This window comes from Mauremys mutica, chromosome 7, assembly GCF_020497125.1.
Source record: "Mauremys mutica isolate MM-2020 ecotype Southern chromosome 7, ASM2049712v1, whole genome shotgun sequence".
Taxonomy (NCBI): domain Eukaryota; kingdom Metazoa; phylum Chordata; order Testudines; family Geoemydidae; genus Mauremys; species Mauremys mutica.
In genome coordinates, this window is record NC_059078.1 from 70,890,989 (window position 1) to 70,907,427 (window position 16,439).

Consider the following 16,439-nt stretch of genomic DNA (forward strand, 5'->3'; position numbering starts at 1 on the left):
CATGTTATCTCTTCTGTGATGTATACAGAAAACCACCTTATGTTAATGGCTAGGCAGGAGGTGGGTTGTTATCACTGCTGCTGATTGGCCAAGAATTGTGTACATCCTGATATTTTAATTAACCTGGCTCCAATCCCCACCGTGAGCTGCTTGTGTGTCTTATTCACAGGTTTTTTATGTATTGTCTTTCAAAATGCAACAATGTAAACTCTTAGGCCTGTTAATTGTCATTTATAATATGTTTGTGCAACCCCTAGCACCATGGGACCCTGACCTGCTTATCCTGTAGATGTGACCATAATATAAATAATAGATTATCTTAATGGGTTTCTAATATGTATGTTATCACTGCATTATATCAATAAATGGACAGTACACTGATATCATCCAGTCGTGTTTGCAATGTTGTTGTAACCATGTTGGTCCCAGGATAATGGAGAGACAAGGTGTTTGAGGTCATATCTTTTATTAGACCAACTTCTGTTGGGGACAGAGACAAGCTTTTGAGATACACAGCGCTGTTCTTCAGGTCTGATCATCTAGGTCTATCATCCCGTCTTGTGATTTAATATCCTGATCTATTGGTATTACTACTTCTGGCCTTTTCCTTTTCTGGGTACTTTTTTCCATGTTATTTCAATAATCCATGACACAGGACATAAATACAATACAAATTACAGTAATGTACATGTTATAGTGTCTTACATGCCAACGTACTTATGAACACATACATGTTTTCTCTCTTTCATGCTCTCTAACATGTGGTACACAACTAGGTGTGGTAGTCATACTCATACAATATGTTGAAGAGAGAGGAAAAAAAATGAGGAGTCTTTGTGGCACCTTAGACTAACAAATTTATTATGGCAATAAGCTTTCATGGGCTAGAACCCACTTCATCAGATGTATGAAGTGAAAAATTCAGGAGCAGGTATAAATACATGAAAGGACGGGGGCTGCTTTACCAATTGTGAGGTCAGTCTAACAAGATAAATCAATTAACAGCAGGATACCAAGGGAGGAAAAATCTCTTTTGAAGTGGTAAGAGAGTGGCTCATTACAGACAGTTGACAAGAAGGTGTGAGTAACAGTAGGGAGAAATTAGTACTGGGGAAATTAAGTTTAGGTACAGACTAACACGGCTACCACTGAAACCTGTCACCATTGAAGAGAGAGATGATGCATTGGATTTATTTATTATGCACTTTTGACTGCATCACCTGTACTCTGCCCAATAATCCATTTCCCCTCAGAACTTCTTGTTTCTCTGATTTATTTTTTTAAATATCCACAGCATTTCATTATTTCCCCCTAAAATTATCCTGGTTTGAGAAGCAGTATCAGCCATATTCAATCCTGCACCACTGACAATTTTAAGAAAGGTCCCATGTTTACTAAACAGTCAGTGGGACTCTGCATAGCAAGATGATCTATCACTTGGTGCAGGGTCAGGGCTTTAGAGAATATTAACAAAAATTGCTAGTAAGAAATAAGTTTGTTGTAAAAAATTGCTTTTCATTCAACTAATTTATTCTGTTTGCACTAATGGCTCTACTTGGCAACATTTCAGTAACAATGGTGAAGTTTTATGCTTATCTTCCTGGATTGCTTCCTACCCAAAGAGTGGTGTGGAACAGAGCCATAAACTAGCATCCACTTTCTGCCAGAGGATGTGTTTTTCAGTGAACATCTCTTTCTATGCAAATGTGTCAGGTAGTTCTCACTTCTCTATTGGTCCATTGTCAGGTCTCAGCTCAGTCTACTAAGTGGCAAAAATCTCATTTAATGTCAGGTGATGACTGTGTGATTTGAAGAGTTTTAAATGTATATGGAAATTGCTTCAGCTTTGGAGATGCGATCTCTGAAAGAGCTCACTTTCATAACCTGCTAAGGATCTGCCTTCTGGAGTGAAATCCCGACCCTGCTAATGTCAATGAGAGCTTTGTCATTGACGTGAGTGGGGCCAGAATTTCACCCTAGGGTCTGTTATCTGCTCTGCCACTGATTGACGCAAGTCCTTTAACTTTTTTTTGTGCCTCTGTTTCCAAATCTCATATTTATAAAGGTATTTGGGTGCCTAGGGAGATGCAGATAGATGGCTATGGGGATTTTCACAAGTGCCTGAGGCCTAACTACCACTGATTTCAGTGGGATCTGGCCTGTTGACCTGCATTTTTGGGCACCAAAGTACCTTTAAAAATCAGGTCATGTGGCTGTAAAATGGGGATAATGCCACCAATCTCACAAGGATGGTGAGGATTATCTAATCAATGGGACAGTTTTTCAGCTGGTGTAATTTGAGGATTTACACGAGGATCTGGCCCATTGTTTTTAAAGAATTTTGAGATCCTTGTGTGACATACCCAGGGTTCAACACAGGCTAGTGAGTAGCTGTGTCACTTTCCACAATCAACCAACCACACTTCTTTCTTTTACTGCTAACTTTCTTCTGCATGTCTTTTTATCATATCTGAACCCGTGCTGAATGTCCTGTATTTCAGCACCTGGATCACAATGCTAAGCAAGCATCTTTATCTTTGCCAGCAAACATCAGCAAAACATTTTTTTTTACCCCTCTCAGAAAGTTCCCACTTGGCTACTTTTCATACCTGCTTTTCTTTTACACGGTAATTTTGTAGTTAGACGTCATACGGACCATGCAGGAGTAAGCTGCTCTTTCAATGTGTGTACTGGATTAGCACTAATTTTATGTCTACAGAACACTCTGATGCATCAAAACATTTCAGTCTAGAGTATCTTCCCCCCCCGCTTTTATTTTTTTTCCTTCACTCTGCCTTCCCATTAAACAACCTAGCAACATTGTTCACCCTGGAGGAATAGACAGATATCCATAGCTGCCCTGCTCGCTGCCTTGACTGATACATCCAAGAGGAAAAGCTCTTCCAAGGCTCAAGCTGATCCCTAACTCTGGTGATTCATCTGTTGATTTCACCTCTGAAACATTCTCCCTCTACCACGCTGGCCTGCTACTATTTGCCACTGTAGCACACTATCAACATGCAACTGCAGGCAACGGTTGTCTTATTTTTCTCAGCTTTGGGTCTCCTAAGATTCTGTGGCAGTTACAAACACGTCAAAGACAGAAAATGTTAGCTCAGTTTTTCATGTTTAATATAAAACGTGGAAAGCCCAAGGTAGAATTAAACATCCCCTTAATCAAACCCCTGCTTTGGGTAAAGTCAGGAAATTACTGAAACAGCACAGATTTATTTCCAAAGCAAAATAGTACAGCTCTTGGGCACAGAAAGCATTCATGTGAGGGCAAAGCATAAGCAGTTTTATAGATATCAGTATCAGGTGCCCTGAGATTGGAGGTGGCCGTTTCTAGCATCTGCTTTTCCTATAAATCTGAATTAATTAAAATTAGCATAATCACAGAAAGGAAGGAGCCAAGTATTTGTCCTAAATTTACAGAGGTTAAACTGAGGTACAGAGAGAGAGTAACTTAACCAGTGTAATGTATTGACGGGCCCATCCAGTTCCCATTAAAGTCAAAAGAACGAGTTCTACTGACTGACTTGGAGTTGAATCGAGCACTTTGTCAGGCAATGCTGAGTACAGAATGCAGGAATCCTTCCTCCAGTAGTGACTAGTCTATACACCTTCAGTGGGACTCCTCAGATCATTGTTCCTAGGTGCCATTATTTTACTATAACTGCATGTATTTCTAAGGCATCCATTGCTATAGCATTTGGCAAACTTCGTCATAAAATCATCTGTTTTTTAAAGAAATATTAGCTAATCCCACATCAGCTAGTGAAACTGTCCACTAAAAAAAGCCAGAAACTGATTACAAAGGAGTTCTGGTTGATGTAGTTAAAAACCACCTGGCTTAAAACAAAACAAAACAAGCCTGTAGCTGTTTGCAGTTGATAATGAATGAATGGGGTAGGCTATAAACAAATTGCTACCAACACTCCAGACTCCATTACCATTAAAGAAAATCTTTTTTATTTTTATTTTTAATTTTAGTGTGAAAATCAATAAGCTATTAACAGAAACAGAAACAACGTAATAAAAATTGGGATCTTTATGGCCATTTAGTGGCATGTTTAGTTCACTCCTCGGCATAGTGATGGCTGCTAGTTTATGCATGTTAACCAGGGCCGGCTTTAGGAAGTGCAGGGTCCGATTCAAATACCCGGCGGCAGTCCAGGTCTTCAGCGGCACTTCGGCGGCGGGTCCTTCACTTGCTCTGCGTCTTCCACGGCACTGAAGGACCCGCTGCTGAAATGCTGCTGAAGACCCGGACCGGGGAATCGGCCTAAAGCCGGCCCTGATGTTAACTATGAGAATAGCTCTTCTGTAGTGCCATTAACTAAATATGTTTGAACCTATTAATCTATTTGTTTCACTGAAAAGAAGGTGGGCGGAGGAAACCTTTCATTGAGGCTTAACTGAGAAATGCATCCATTGTTTTTGACTAACCATTGCCGTACCCCGTTTCCTTGTGGGGAACTTTTTGCACAAGTCTGAGAAATCTTCTTTTCCTTCCACTCTTGGAAGTTGCCCACTGGTTTAATAAGCTAAGTTTGTGGTGAAGTTACAGTGGGAAACATAGATGTGAGTGATTCAGTGATGCTTCTTAATGTGGTTATTGGTGTTGGAAAAAACCTCTCACTGCAGTGAGCTCACAGAACCAGCTTCTCCCTTGCGTTTTGGAGAGTTTTGTCTGTGAGAAGGGTCAGTCACTTAGCTAAATTGATATCTACTAAGGACATGTCTTAGAAATTAATTCTCAAAATGGCTACTGCTTCGCTATCTTCACAACTAATAAAGCTGATCACTTCTGTCTGTAGGAGCTCCTATTTCTCAGCCGCTTGACCAGTCTGTTAATGTACAGTAGTTTGACAAAGAAGATGCAGTTTGTCATTGACAATGTTGGGTCAGGATTTCACACATTTAGTCTCATGCCTTGCCCATGCATTTCAGTGGTGAGCTGCACTTTTTGTCATCTTAACCTACCTTCAAAATGGTGGCTTCCTGCCTGATTTCTAATTATTCATGTTTAGTCTATTGAAATTGCTTATGACCTTGTTCCATGATTTACTCATCTGCTATAGCAGTTGCAGTTTTCCTTTGAAGAGTTAATCATTTTGGACTCTGTAACTCAGTCCTGAGTCCGTAAACGTGACTTGAGGAATCAGTACCTCTTTGGAATATATTGTATGATTTATTTTCCTGAGTGTCTTCCCTGTGATTTTCATATAGCAACTCACCAACTCTCCAAGGTTGGGCTGCAAAGTAATTTCATGTTTTCTTACAGCATTTCTCTGCCAGCACTATCTTTGACTCTAACAAATGCTGGCTAGTGTAATTATCTGAGACATTCCTCCCTTCCTTTCCATTTCCTTTCTTGGTCCACAGATTGACACTCTCTAATCCCCAGTAATTAGAAGCGTTATGAGCAGGATATCAGAGTTGGGGGTGGGGTGGGATGGGGAATAGTATGGATTAGAAAATGAGCTGGTGGAGAATGCTGTTTTAGAGAAGTGGAAATTATGTGTGTATAATTAAACCAATATACAAAGGGCCTAATCTGAAATGTTTATTCAGAAAAGCTCCCTGTGAAGTTAATGGGAGTTTTACTTATGTAAGGACTTCTGGACTGGCTCCCCAATATTTATGTAAATATTGACTTTTGAGACTTTGATAGCTGCCTGAATCTGTAAAGACACTTAATATCGGAGGTACTAAAGTGACTGCACAGTTTTGCACCTAAGATCAAAGTCAACCTACTTTCCCTGGATTGCAAAATGGGGGCAGAAAATAAATCGAATTGGGCCTTACTTTAATGAAGTTATTACACTGCAGTCCTTTTAATTAAATGTTCTCTTTTGAGGAGGTTCTTTCAGGTACTCAGAACCTTATCAGATAACAACCTGAAGCCCCATCTGTTCACACTGGCATACAGCATATGGGAGAAGGACTGGAGAACCACTAGTGGAGGCCCAGAGGAGCAGAAATTGTCACTCCCAAAATGAGAGAGGGGACTCTTATGAAAATATTTTTGTTGAGTCCTGTGTGTTACTGAGCATCTCCTGCAGGGTGTCCTCAACTGCCATTAATTCCATCTAATAAGAGGTACTCAAATCTCTCAGGATTAGGTGCTATATCTCAAAGGACTGACTCTTCATGCTGAATCACATACCTTACTTTGTGCGAAAGCAGTGGGGGAAGCATGGAGTAAGGTACTATTCAGTGTGAGTAAGTATGGCAGAATTGAGCCCCAAGTAAATTGTACACGTCTGTGGTAGGAGCTCCTGACCTGCCACCCTTCTTTTCCTTTGTTTAGCTTCCCCTTGAGTTCGCATTACATGCTTCAACCTGATGGCAGTATGACTCAGTGAGAGGACAGCTTTTTCCACGTCCTTTCATCAAGACTGACGGGGATATGTACGTTACAGAGACTCTTTACACACAGGGCCGGCTCCAGACCCCAGCTTGGGGCGGCGTGCCGCAGGAGGGCGGCAGGCGGCTCCGGTGGACCTCCCGCAGGCGTGCCTGCGGAGGGTCCGCTGGTCCCGCGGCTTCGGTGGAGCATCCGCAGGCATGCCTGCGGGAGGTCCACCAGAGCCACGGGACCAGCGGACCTTCCGCAGGCACGTCTGCAGGAGGTCCACCGGAGCTGCGGGACCGGCGACTGCCAGAGCGCCCCCCGCTGAGTGCCGCCCTGCTTGGGGCGGCGCAATTCCTAGAGCCGCCCCTGTTTACACATCAGCACCTCTTGTGGGTTCTCTGAACCATTCAGCAGTAATCTTAGAAAATGCAATCTTTATTAAAAATACAGATACTATCCAATTAAATCAAAATGAACACTTGGCTTAATACATCTAGATTTGCCCTTTTAATAAACTAAGCTAGCCAAGTCTGTGCATGGTTCCTTTCTTTAGAGATTAGATTGCACCCTTCTGCTGCATCCTCTCTGTCTGCTGCACACAGAGATATCTGAGATTTAATTTTTTCTTTACATTTCTCTTACCGTAAAACATAAATTGACAGACCCTAGAACTTCACAGAATCTTATAGGAGAATCCTACAGGGATCCTAGAAACTGTGCCTAAAGTTCCTATAAAATACATTAGGAAACCAGGAGAAAAAGAGAAGTCAAGTCACTCTGGCTAAGTGTCATCTGCTGACATAAACATCAGCTGCTTGCTGTTCTTCCTTTGGAGACCACTGTTGCTGTAGGAGTTGAAGAAAAGAAACAAACATTGGCAAAACTGAGATCCTGCCTTCCTTAAATTATACTATTAAGCATATGCTGCCATCTCTTCTCTTTCATATAAAACTTATCTTCCAGTTTTCCTTAACCTTTTGTTTCTGTCACCTTCCTTGTTAGCAAGTTATAAATAATATGGTGCTAACAAGCCAGTTGTGCCATCTTTACTAAGTCGTTAATAAGGTAAAGCTCCCATTGATTTCAGCTGGAGTTTTGTCTGAGCAAGGACATACAATTTGTCCCTGAAAAATAAGTCTTCCATCCCTGTCTCAGAGTTGATTCATTCTCTCGGGCATTTTGACTCTGCATTGGCTGTCATACTCTTAAAAAAATTGGAAGAAAAAAGTTCCCAAAACAAAATAAAAACAAACCATAAAATCCCCATTTCTAGAGTACAGTCATCTCAGAAGGGACTTAAAATCACCTTCCACCCCTCCTAGAGCTGAAGTCACCTGACACAGTTCTAACTAGCCCTGGAGATATTCTGAACTGCATGGGCCATACACTCTGAATGCATACCTTTTTATCTTTGTGTGTGATCACAGGACCACAGACCAACATTCTTCTCAGCTGCAGCATGGCAGGAAGGATGGGCCTAGTGAGAAAGGTGGAAGAACTTGGTGGAATATTTGGTGAGACTGGACTTTAGAAAAGAGATCCAGTAAAAATAACCTTAAATAATCCAGTACAAATAATGCTGAGCCATATAGTGTACGTACACCTCCCAGGATTCCTGTCCTATTACTTCATAAAGTGGAAACTGAGTTAAAGAAAAAGGAGCGGATTGGTATAATAGAGAAAAATCTCTGAGCCAATAGCATGGTGTGCCCTTGTGGTACCAGTTATTTATTTTTATATATATATATATATATATATGGAAAAATGTGAATGATTGTGGATCTTTAAAGACTTAATGAAGCAGTTATGAGAGAAAAATATATCCTCCCAATGCTGGATGACTTCCTCCCCAAAGGGAAAGGAGCTACAGTATTCTCCAAGCTGGATTCCCTGAGAGGATTCTGGCAAATTCCTTTAGCCAAGGAAAGTGCTAAATTAATTACATTTATCATATCCTTTGGGAGATTTTGCTTTTGAAGATTACTCTGATTTTCCAGTGCACCAATTTTCCAAAGACAGTTGGCAGAATTGTTAACAAACACAAATGGAATTGTAGTTTTCATGGGGAATTTTCCAATATATGAGGGGAGGGATAGCTCAGTGGTTTGAACACTGGCTAAACCCAGAGTTGTGAGTTCAATCCCTGAGGGGGCCATTTAGGGATCTGGGGCAAAAATCTGTCTGGGGATTGGTTCTGCTTTGAGCAGGGGGTTGGACTAGATGACCTCCTGAGGTCCCTTCCAATGCTGATAGTCTATGATATGGGTTTTCAATGGAAGAACACAACAAAGTCTTACACCTAATCAATCAGTCTGGACTGGAGCTTTTGAGGCAGACTATAAACAAAGATGGAATCAGTCCTAGCCCTGAGAAAGTAAAAGCCATTTGAGAATTGAATACACCAGCTAATATACCATAACTAAGACATATATTGAGGGTGGTAAATTATCTTGGTAGTACCTAAAAGACCTTCCTACAGTGATCAAACCACTGAATGAACTGTTTAAGTCCATCACATCTTGGCTATGAGGCCAAATCAAGAAATTACTTTCCAAAAGATAAAAAGAAATTATCTCAACAGCTCCAGTTCTCCTGTAGTAGATGTGAACAAACCCGAAATGGTCCATGCAGACGCAAGCAGCTGTTGGGTTAAGTGGTGTATTGTTGCAGCAACATGGTTCTGAGCAGAAGCCAGTTGCATTTTCCTCTCACACTCTCCCAGAAGCAGAAAAATGATATGCACAGGTTGTAAAACAGTGCCTGGCAAGCATATGGGCCTGTGAGAACTTTTACGGATATCTGTGTAGATTGGAATCAATTACTTTAATAACGGACCATAAACTGCTGGTAACCCTCATTAACAGAAAGATCTGGATCAAGTGCTACTGAGATGCCATCGTCTATTGCTAATGTTAAAGTGATTTAACTCAAGTGCTAGATATGTTCCCAGAAAAAATTCTGGAAGTAGCAGACAGTTTTTCATGGAGCACAGCATCACACTCACCTACCTGTGAGCTTGGAGATGATGTAAAGGCATATGTGAGTTCTGTGGATACATGCAGACCAGTGTCAGAAAAGAGACTACACAAGCTAGAAAAAGCAACTTCAACAGACATGCAACTTCAGGAAGTTCTAAGTTACATTAGAGGTGGCTGGCCCAAGTGTCTAAAGGACACTAACAAAGTGATGAGACTACTTTGTGGTATGTGGACAATTAATCAAGGTCAAATGGACTAATGATTAAAAGCAATTGCATCATAATTCTAAATGAAATGAGGGGAAATCCTAAACTTCATCTATGAAGGACATTGAGATTCACTAAATGCCATGAATGGCCAACCAGTCAGTGTTGTGGTCATGCATCGGCAAGAACATATAGAATAAAGTTTCTGCATGTGAACACTGCAGAACTAACAGACAAACACAACACAAAGAACCTTTAATAACAACACCTCTGCCAGAGAGACCTTGGAAGAAGCTAGCGGCAAATTTATGCAAGGTCAGAGGACATCATTACCTCATCATTGTGGGCTATTTTTGCAGGTATTATATAGAAATAATGCAATAAAAGAGGTAACATGTCAGTGTTGTTGGGAAACTGAAGTGCACTTTTGCTCACTTGGGTATTCCAGAACAACTAGTGATGGACAATGGACCACAATTCACAGCAGCAGAATTTCATTCCAAATGAAATATGATTTTGATCATATTACTAGCAGCCCGCATTACCCACAAGAGAATGAGAAAGCTGTACATACATCCAAGACAATCCTACAGCAGGAAGATCCATTCCTTGCTCTTCTGAGTTACAGATCAACACCTATAGCAGCTACTGGATATAGTCCAGCACAACTCCTAATGAGAAGATATCTCAGAACTGCTGTTCCAACTTCGGAAAATAATCTATCGTGAAATTGGCCAGACATGAAGAGAGTTGCCAAATCAGGAAAAAAGGCTAAAAGAGCCTACAAACACTTTTACAACATATGCCACTCAGTTAGAGAACTGATGGGTCTAGAACCTGGTGATTATGTTCATGCCAAATTGGATGGAGAAAAAGCATGGACAACTTCAGCTGTTGTAAAGAAAAAGAATTCAGTATGCAGATCATATGTGATCGAGACCGACAGTGGGCAGTTTTCAGCAGAAACGGTAGACATATACCGTTTGTTCCTCAGAGAGAACAACCAACAGAACAAACTCTTCAGATGGTGGATACAGAACAAGAGGAAGGCTCAAGGATTCTGGACCAACCACAGCCAATCATTGCAACTAATGGACAGCCAGATAATCAAATTATTTTGTGTTTGCGTTGTGTAATTAGAAAACTAATATTATTTAGAGACACTCAACGGACTGATATATACTGAACTTCAAAGACAGTGTGATAGTGTAAATATTGTAAATGGTAGGAATGTAGAATTTAAAGGGGGAGATGTAATGGGATGCTAAACTGTATTATACTTTTCACCTATGGGTGGCGTCATGTGTACAACGCCTTATTTTAGCTAATCTCAGTCATATCTGCCAGAGCATTAAAGCATCTTATGATGAACACATCTGGTGTTTATAAGCAAGTTCTGTAGCCAGTCCATATCTGGTACAGAAGAAAACGACAGCAGGGACTTCAACATGGGCTGTACAAACCCGCTTAGGACTTGGGCATCTAGCCCCCACTGCTGCAGCTTCACTAGCTCATCTGCATGTGGTCCTCTTGTATCTATTGGGTTCCTGGGAACTGGGCGGGTGGAGGCCCGCCCAATGCTAAACGCTCCCCCCCCCCCCCCCCCCGGAGCCTAAGGGGAGGATCTACAGGACCTCAGAAACCCACTAATTTCAGGGGACAACTAATAAAAGAACAGGGACAGGAGTGCGGTCAAAGGGTCATAAGAAGGGAGCCTGACGGGGACACTGAGCAGAGAACCCCGGACAGCGCCCACTGCTCCTCGAAGGCGTCAAGGGAGCCAGTGGACGCCGCCCAGAGGAGCTCTGCCCGGATACGTGAACAGACGGAGGACCAGAAAAGCCCCACAGTCACAGGAGTCTCCATTGGCCAACCGCCTCTCCCTGGTCACGTAGATGGCCATTTTAGCCAGGGCGAGGAGGAGGTTGACCAGGAGGTCCCGCGGCTTTGTGAGGCCACGGATAGGGAGTGCGTAGAGAAGGAGGTGAGGGGAAAAGTGCAGCCAGAAACGTAACAGGATATCGGTGAGGAGCCGGTATAGGAGCTGCAACCTGGCGCACTCTAAGTAAATGTGCGCCAGGGTCTCCCTCACTTCGCAGAAGGGGCAGGTGTCTGGGACAGGGGTAAACCGCGCCAAGTACATGCCCGTGTGCTGCAATCACATTTCCGACCGTGGTGTGGACCAGTGGTTTCCCCAGGAATTGAAATTAGTGGGGGTGTTCGAATTTACGGGGGGGGTGTCAGGACCAATGAGATATATAAAAGAGATATGAATAAAATAAATGTTTTGTTAGGATTATGCAAATTTAACATAAGAATAATGCAAGTTACACCAAAACACATAACAGGTCTAGATTTCTAAAAAAAAATATATACATTTAAAAAAATATTTAATTTAAATTAACTTTTGAAAAGTAAGCCATCATGGGGTAAGAAGAAAGTCCTCTCATGGATCAGTAACTGGTTAAAAGATGGGAAACAAAGGGTAGGAATAAATTATCAGTTTTCAGAATGGAGAGAGATAAATAGTGGTATCCCTGAGGCGTCGGTACTGGGACCAGCGCTGTTCAACATATTCATAAATGATCTGGAAAAATGGGTAAAGAGTGAGGTGGCAAAATTTGCAGATGATACAAAACTATTCAAGATAGTTAAATCTGCGAAGAATTGCAAAGGGATCTCATAAAACTGAGTGACTGGGCAACAAAAATGGCAGATGAAATTCAATGTTGATAAATGCAAAGTAATGTACATTGGAAAACAATCTCAACTATACGTACAAAATGAAGGAATCTGAATTAGCTGTTAACACTCAAGGAAGATCTTGCAGTCATTGTGGATAGTTCTCTGAAAACATCCACTCAGTGTGCAGCGGCAGTCGGTGATTCCCAACATTCTGTTTGCTTTTTAAAAAAGAACAGGAGCACTTGTGGCACCTTAGAAACTTAGAAAGCTTAGCCATAAGCTTTCGTGGGCTACAGTCCACTTCATTGGATGTAGCCCACGAAAGCTTATGTTCTTTTTGCAATACAGACTAACAGGGCTGCTACTCTGAAACCTCTGCTTTTTAAAGAAAGGGATAGATAATAAGACAGAAAATATCATATTGCCTCTATATAAATCCATGGTACGTGCACACCTTGAATACTGTGTGTAGATCTGGTCACCCATCCTAAAAAATATATATTGGAATTGGAAAAGGTACAGAGATGGGCAACTAAAATGATGAGGGGTATGAAACAGGAGGAGAGATTAAAATGACTGGTAATTTTCAGCTTAGAAAAGAGCTGACTAAGGGGGGGGTATGATAGAGGTGCGAAGAAAGTGAATAAGGAAATTTTATTTAATCCTTCACATAACACAAGAACTAGCAGTCACCCAATGAAATTAGCAGGTTTTAAAAAAACAAAAGGAAGTATTTCTTCACACAATATAAAGTCAACCCAGCGAACTCTTTGCCAGGGGATGCTGTGAAGACCAAAACTATAACAGGATTTTAAAAAGAACTAGATAAATTCCTGGAGAATAGGTCCATCAGTGGTTATTAGCCAGGATGGGGAGGGATGCAACACCATGCTCTGAGTGTCTCTAGCCTGTTTGCCAGAAGCTGGGAATGGGCAACAGGGGATGGATCACTTGGTGATTACCTGTTCTGTTCATTCCCTCTGAAGCACCTGGCCTTGACCACTGTTGTAAGACAGGGTACTGGGCTATATGGACCATTGGTCTGACCCAGTATGACCATTCTTATGTAAAAATTAATTATAATAAAAATGTTTAGTACGGAAACTTCCCAACAGAATGACTTCCCAAGCTAGCAACAATGTGAGATAACAACCTTGGCAAATAATGCATTTTAAAAATCTTGGCCTACTGGGAAACATATTTATATGTTTCCATTCCCAGTCACAAATCTAGCATTCTGGAGCAAAGTGACTAAAATATAGTCCAACAAACAAATGTTTATTTAACATGCCCCTCACTTTTCACTCCACCGCACTCCACTCACCGGTGTTGTCCTTAGTCAGCGGAGACTCAGAGTTCAGAGGTGCTTTCATGTGAGTACACCTTCCAGGTGGGGGACAAAAAGGCACAGTTCGCTCTGGCCACGGCTGTTCGTTGTGCCACTGTTCACTCCACCGCTCTGTTGCCAATGGCCCTGCACAGTCACCTTCTGCTGTCACCTACCACTGTGACCTCTGCGAGTTGGTCTCTTGAGGTTCCACCAGCTCTCAGTGATTTCAGCTGAGCTCTCAGTGCCCTAGTGCAGTCTGGGCTGTCTCTTACACAAAAACACTGTACCCACAGGAACACTGTCCCCCACAACAGGACTAAGCACTTAGACCTGATTGTCAGTGATTTCAGCTGCAGTGGTCACTTAACAGAACAAAAGACTATCTATGGAGCCTAATCAGTTCTGTCTTTAAACAGCGGAGAGGGACAGGTCCCCACCCTCTCTCTTGATGCCTTCAAATCATCACAGGCTAAGTACAGTTCTACTGCCCTTTACTCATACAATAAGAACAACATTTCATCCCCCCTTCCCCCACATTCAAGTGGTTTGTAACCCAACCCAGCCAAAATCTATCACTTGGACAACACAGCTCTGTTTGCTGGATACCTAGGTAGATTAGGTGTGAATGTAAATATAATCTGGCCCTGAAGCCTTAGCCCCCAGCTCATCACAAGCTGTCAGGGAGAGCTAATTTAGGGCTTGGCTACACTTACAAATTTGCAGCGCTGCAGCAGGGTGTGAAAACACACCCTCTCCAGCGCTGCAAAGCGCCAGTGTAGTCAAAGCCCCAGCGTTGGGAGCGCGGCTCCCAGCGCTGTCCGTTATTCCCCACAGGGAGGTGGAGTACGGACAGCGCTGGGAGAGCTTTCTCCCAGCGCTGGCGCTTTGACTACACTTAGCGCTTCAAAGCGCTGCCGCGGCAGCGCTTTGAAGCGCTAAGTGTAGCCAAAGCCTTAGACTTTGCTTACAAATCATCATTTGAAATTATTAGGTTGGCCAACATCACCAAAATGAATGCACTGACATCATAAAAAAAGCTGTATAAGGAAGCAAGGAAGCTAGTCTATGTTCATACTTTTCAAATCTATTATACTTTTTCAGATACACATTTTATCATACACTATATAAGCTTTTAAAGTGTGTATTAATGTTTCAGTTTAAATTCAGATTTCCAAACAGTCACTAAATTGGTATGTAACTAGCTCACAAAACTGGGAGGGGTGTTGGGAAAATTCAGGGGGGGTGTAGGGAAATCACTGGTGTGGACCTACCTTGAGTGTCATCAACTCCCATTTGAAGCTGATGGTAGCTGAGGGTGTTCAGCGCCATGTCTCTTTCAACTTCATAACCTAAAAGAATAGACAAGAATTCAAAGTATTCTAAATGCTACTCTCTCTTTCTCCATGCTGGACCAAAGGCTTTTAGCAGAGAAAGGAGTGATAAAGAGTGTAACTTTTTCTTAATTGTTCCTTCTTTCCCTTGGGAGGGAAAACAGCTTTATGTTGGTTATCAACCAACCAGCCTTTGCTTTCTCCTGAGCCCCGTCTACTAATGTCTGCTTTTCATTTTGTTTTTCTGATTTTTAGGCTGGAAAGATTATCCTAATGCACCATAAACAACCGCTGAGCGTTCTAAAGAGATTTCTCATCTGGGCTGTTTTGCTAGTGAGTTGCTCGAAGCCTGATGCTATAAAGATAATACAATTAGCGGAGCTAGCAGGCCTCATTATTTTTAATTACTCAGACTGCTGCTCACATACTACATATAATTTGGTAAAGAAAAAGAATCCCAATGTGTTTACAATCATCCAAAGCATACAAGTGTTTGTTTCTGTCAAAACCTGTGGAGGGTTATGTGCTATCAGTGCTGATTTTTGTGTAATATTCTAAGTGAACAAATGGCCTGACACCCAGCAAGGCCAGAATAAAACTATGATAGGAAATGTGAATAGTTCAAAATCTAATTACCTTCCTTTTGCAGCTCACATTTTGGTCCATTCATCAAAGTCAGATCGACTCATTATTATTAGCCTATTATCATTCTTCTAGTTAGCTGGTTTCATTTTAATCAATATTTCAAATTACTCTCCATCAAATGCAGTTTTAAAATGAAGCAACCCAGTGCAGTTTAGGTTAAATCTATGTATGCATTTACAATGGTTCAATGCATTGTGCTTTATTACTAAAGATTTTTTTTAAATAAGTAAAGCAATGTGTCTGAGGTAGGTTTTGCAAATTAGAGCTGATGTTGAATTTGAGTTTTGTTCTGGTAGCAATCTAACCATTATTTTCACTTGAGATATGTGTTTCTAATAACCAGCGAATTACTTGTTTATCTGTCTGTTCTGATAGTCATGCACAGAGAGGCTGTGTGGAGGAATAGGAAGAGTGCTGAGTCCAGTCCTTTTGAATCCCTTTCTGTGCTTCTTACCACCTGCAAAATGAATTCTTCCTAGAGGAAGACAAATGTCACATCCTTTGGTGGCTGCTCTTCCCTCATCTGGGTCTGCCATGAGGGCTGCTACTATTCTCCCCTCCTGGTCACCTGGAGTCTGTTTCTTCCATTCATCTCCATTTACCCCACTTACAAAAGTTCTGTCAATGAGGCATTCTGCATTTACAATGATAAAAACAAGAGTAGAATTTAGCTCACAAGTGGTCAGTCTCTCTCAAGGCCACTTTAAGTTGGGCTTTATTAAGCGCCCCTCGGCATTAGACATACATGCATTGGCAAGATCCAGACCTTCCTTAATGCTTGCAGCCCTGCACTTAATTCATATTAATACACATACAGTAGCTCAGTAATAAATAAAAAAAGGTAAAGCCTGCTGTGATTAGGAGTGATAGCACTGATATACAGCAGGGCTCCAGCCAGTAGTT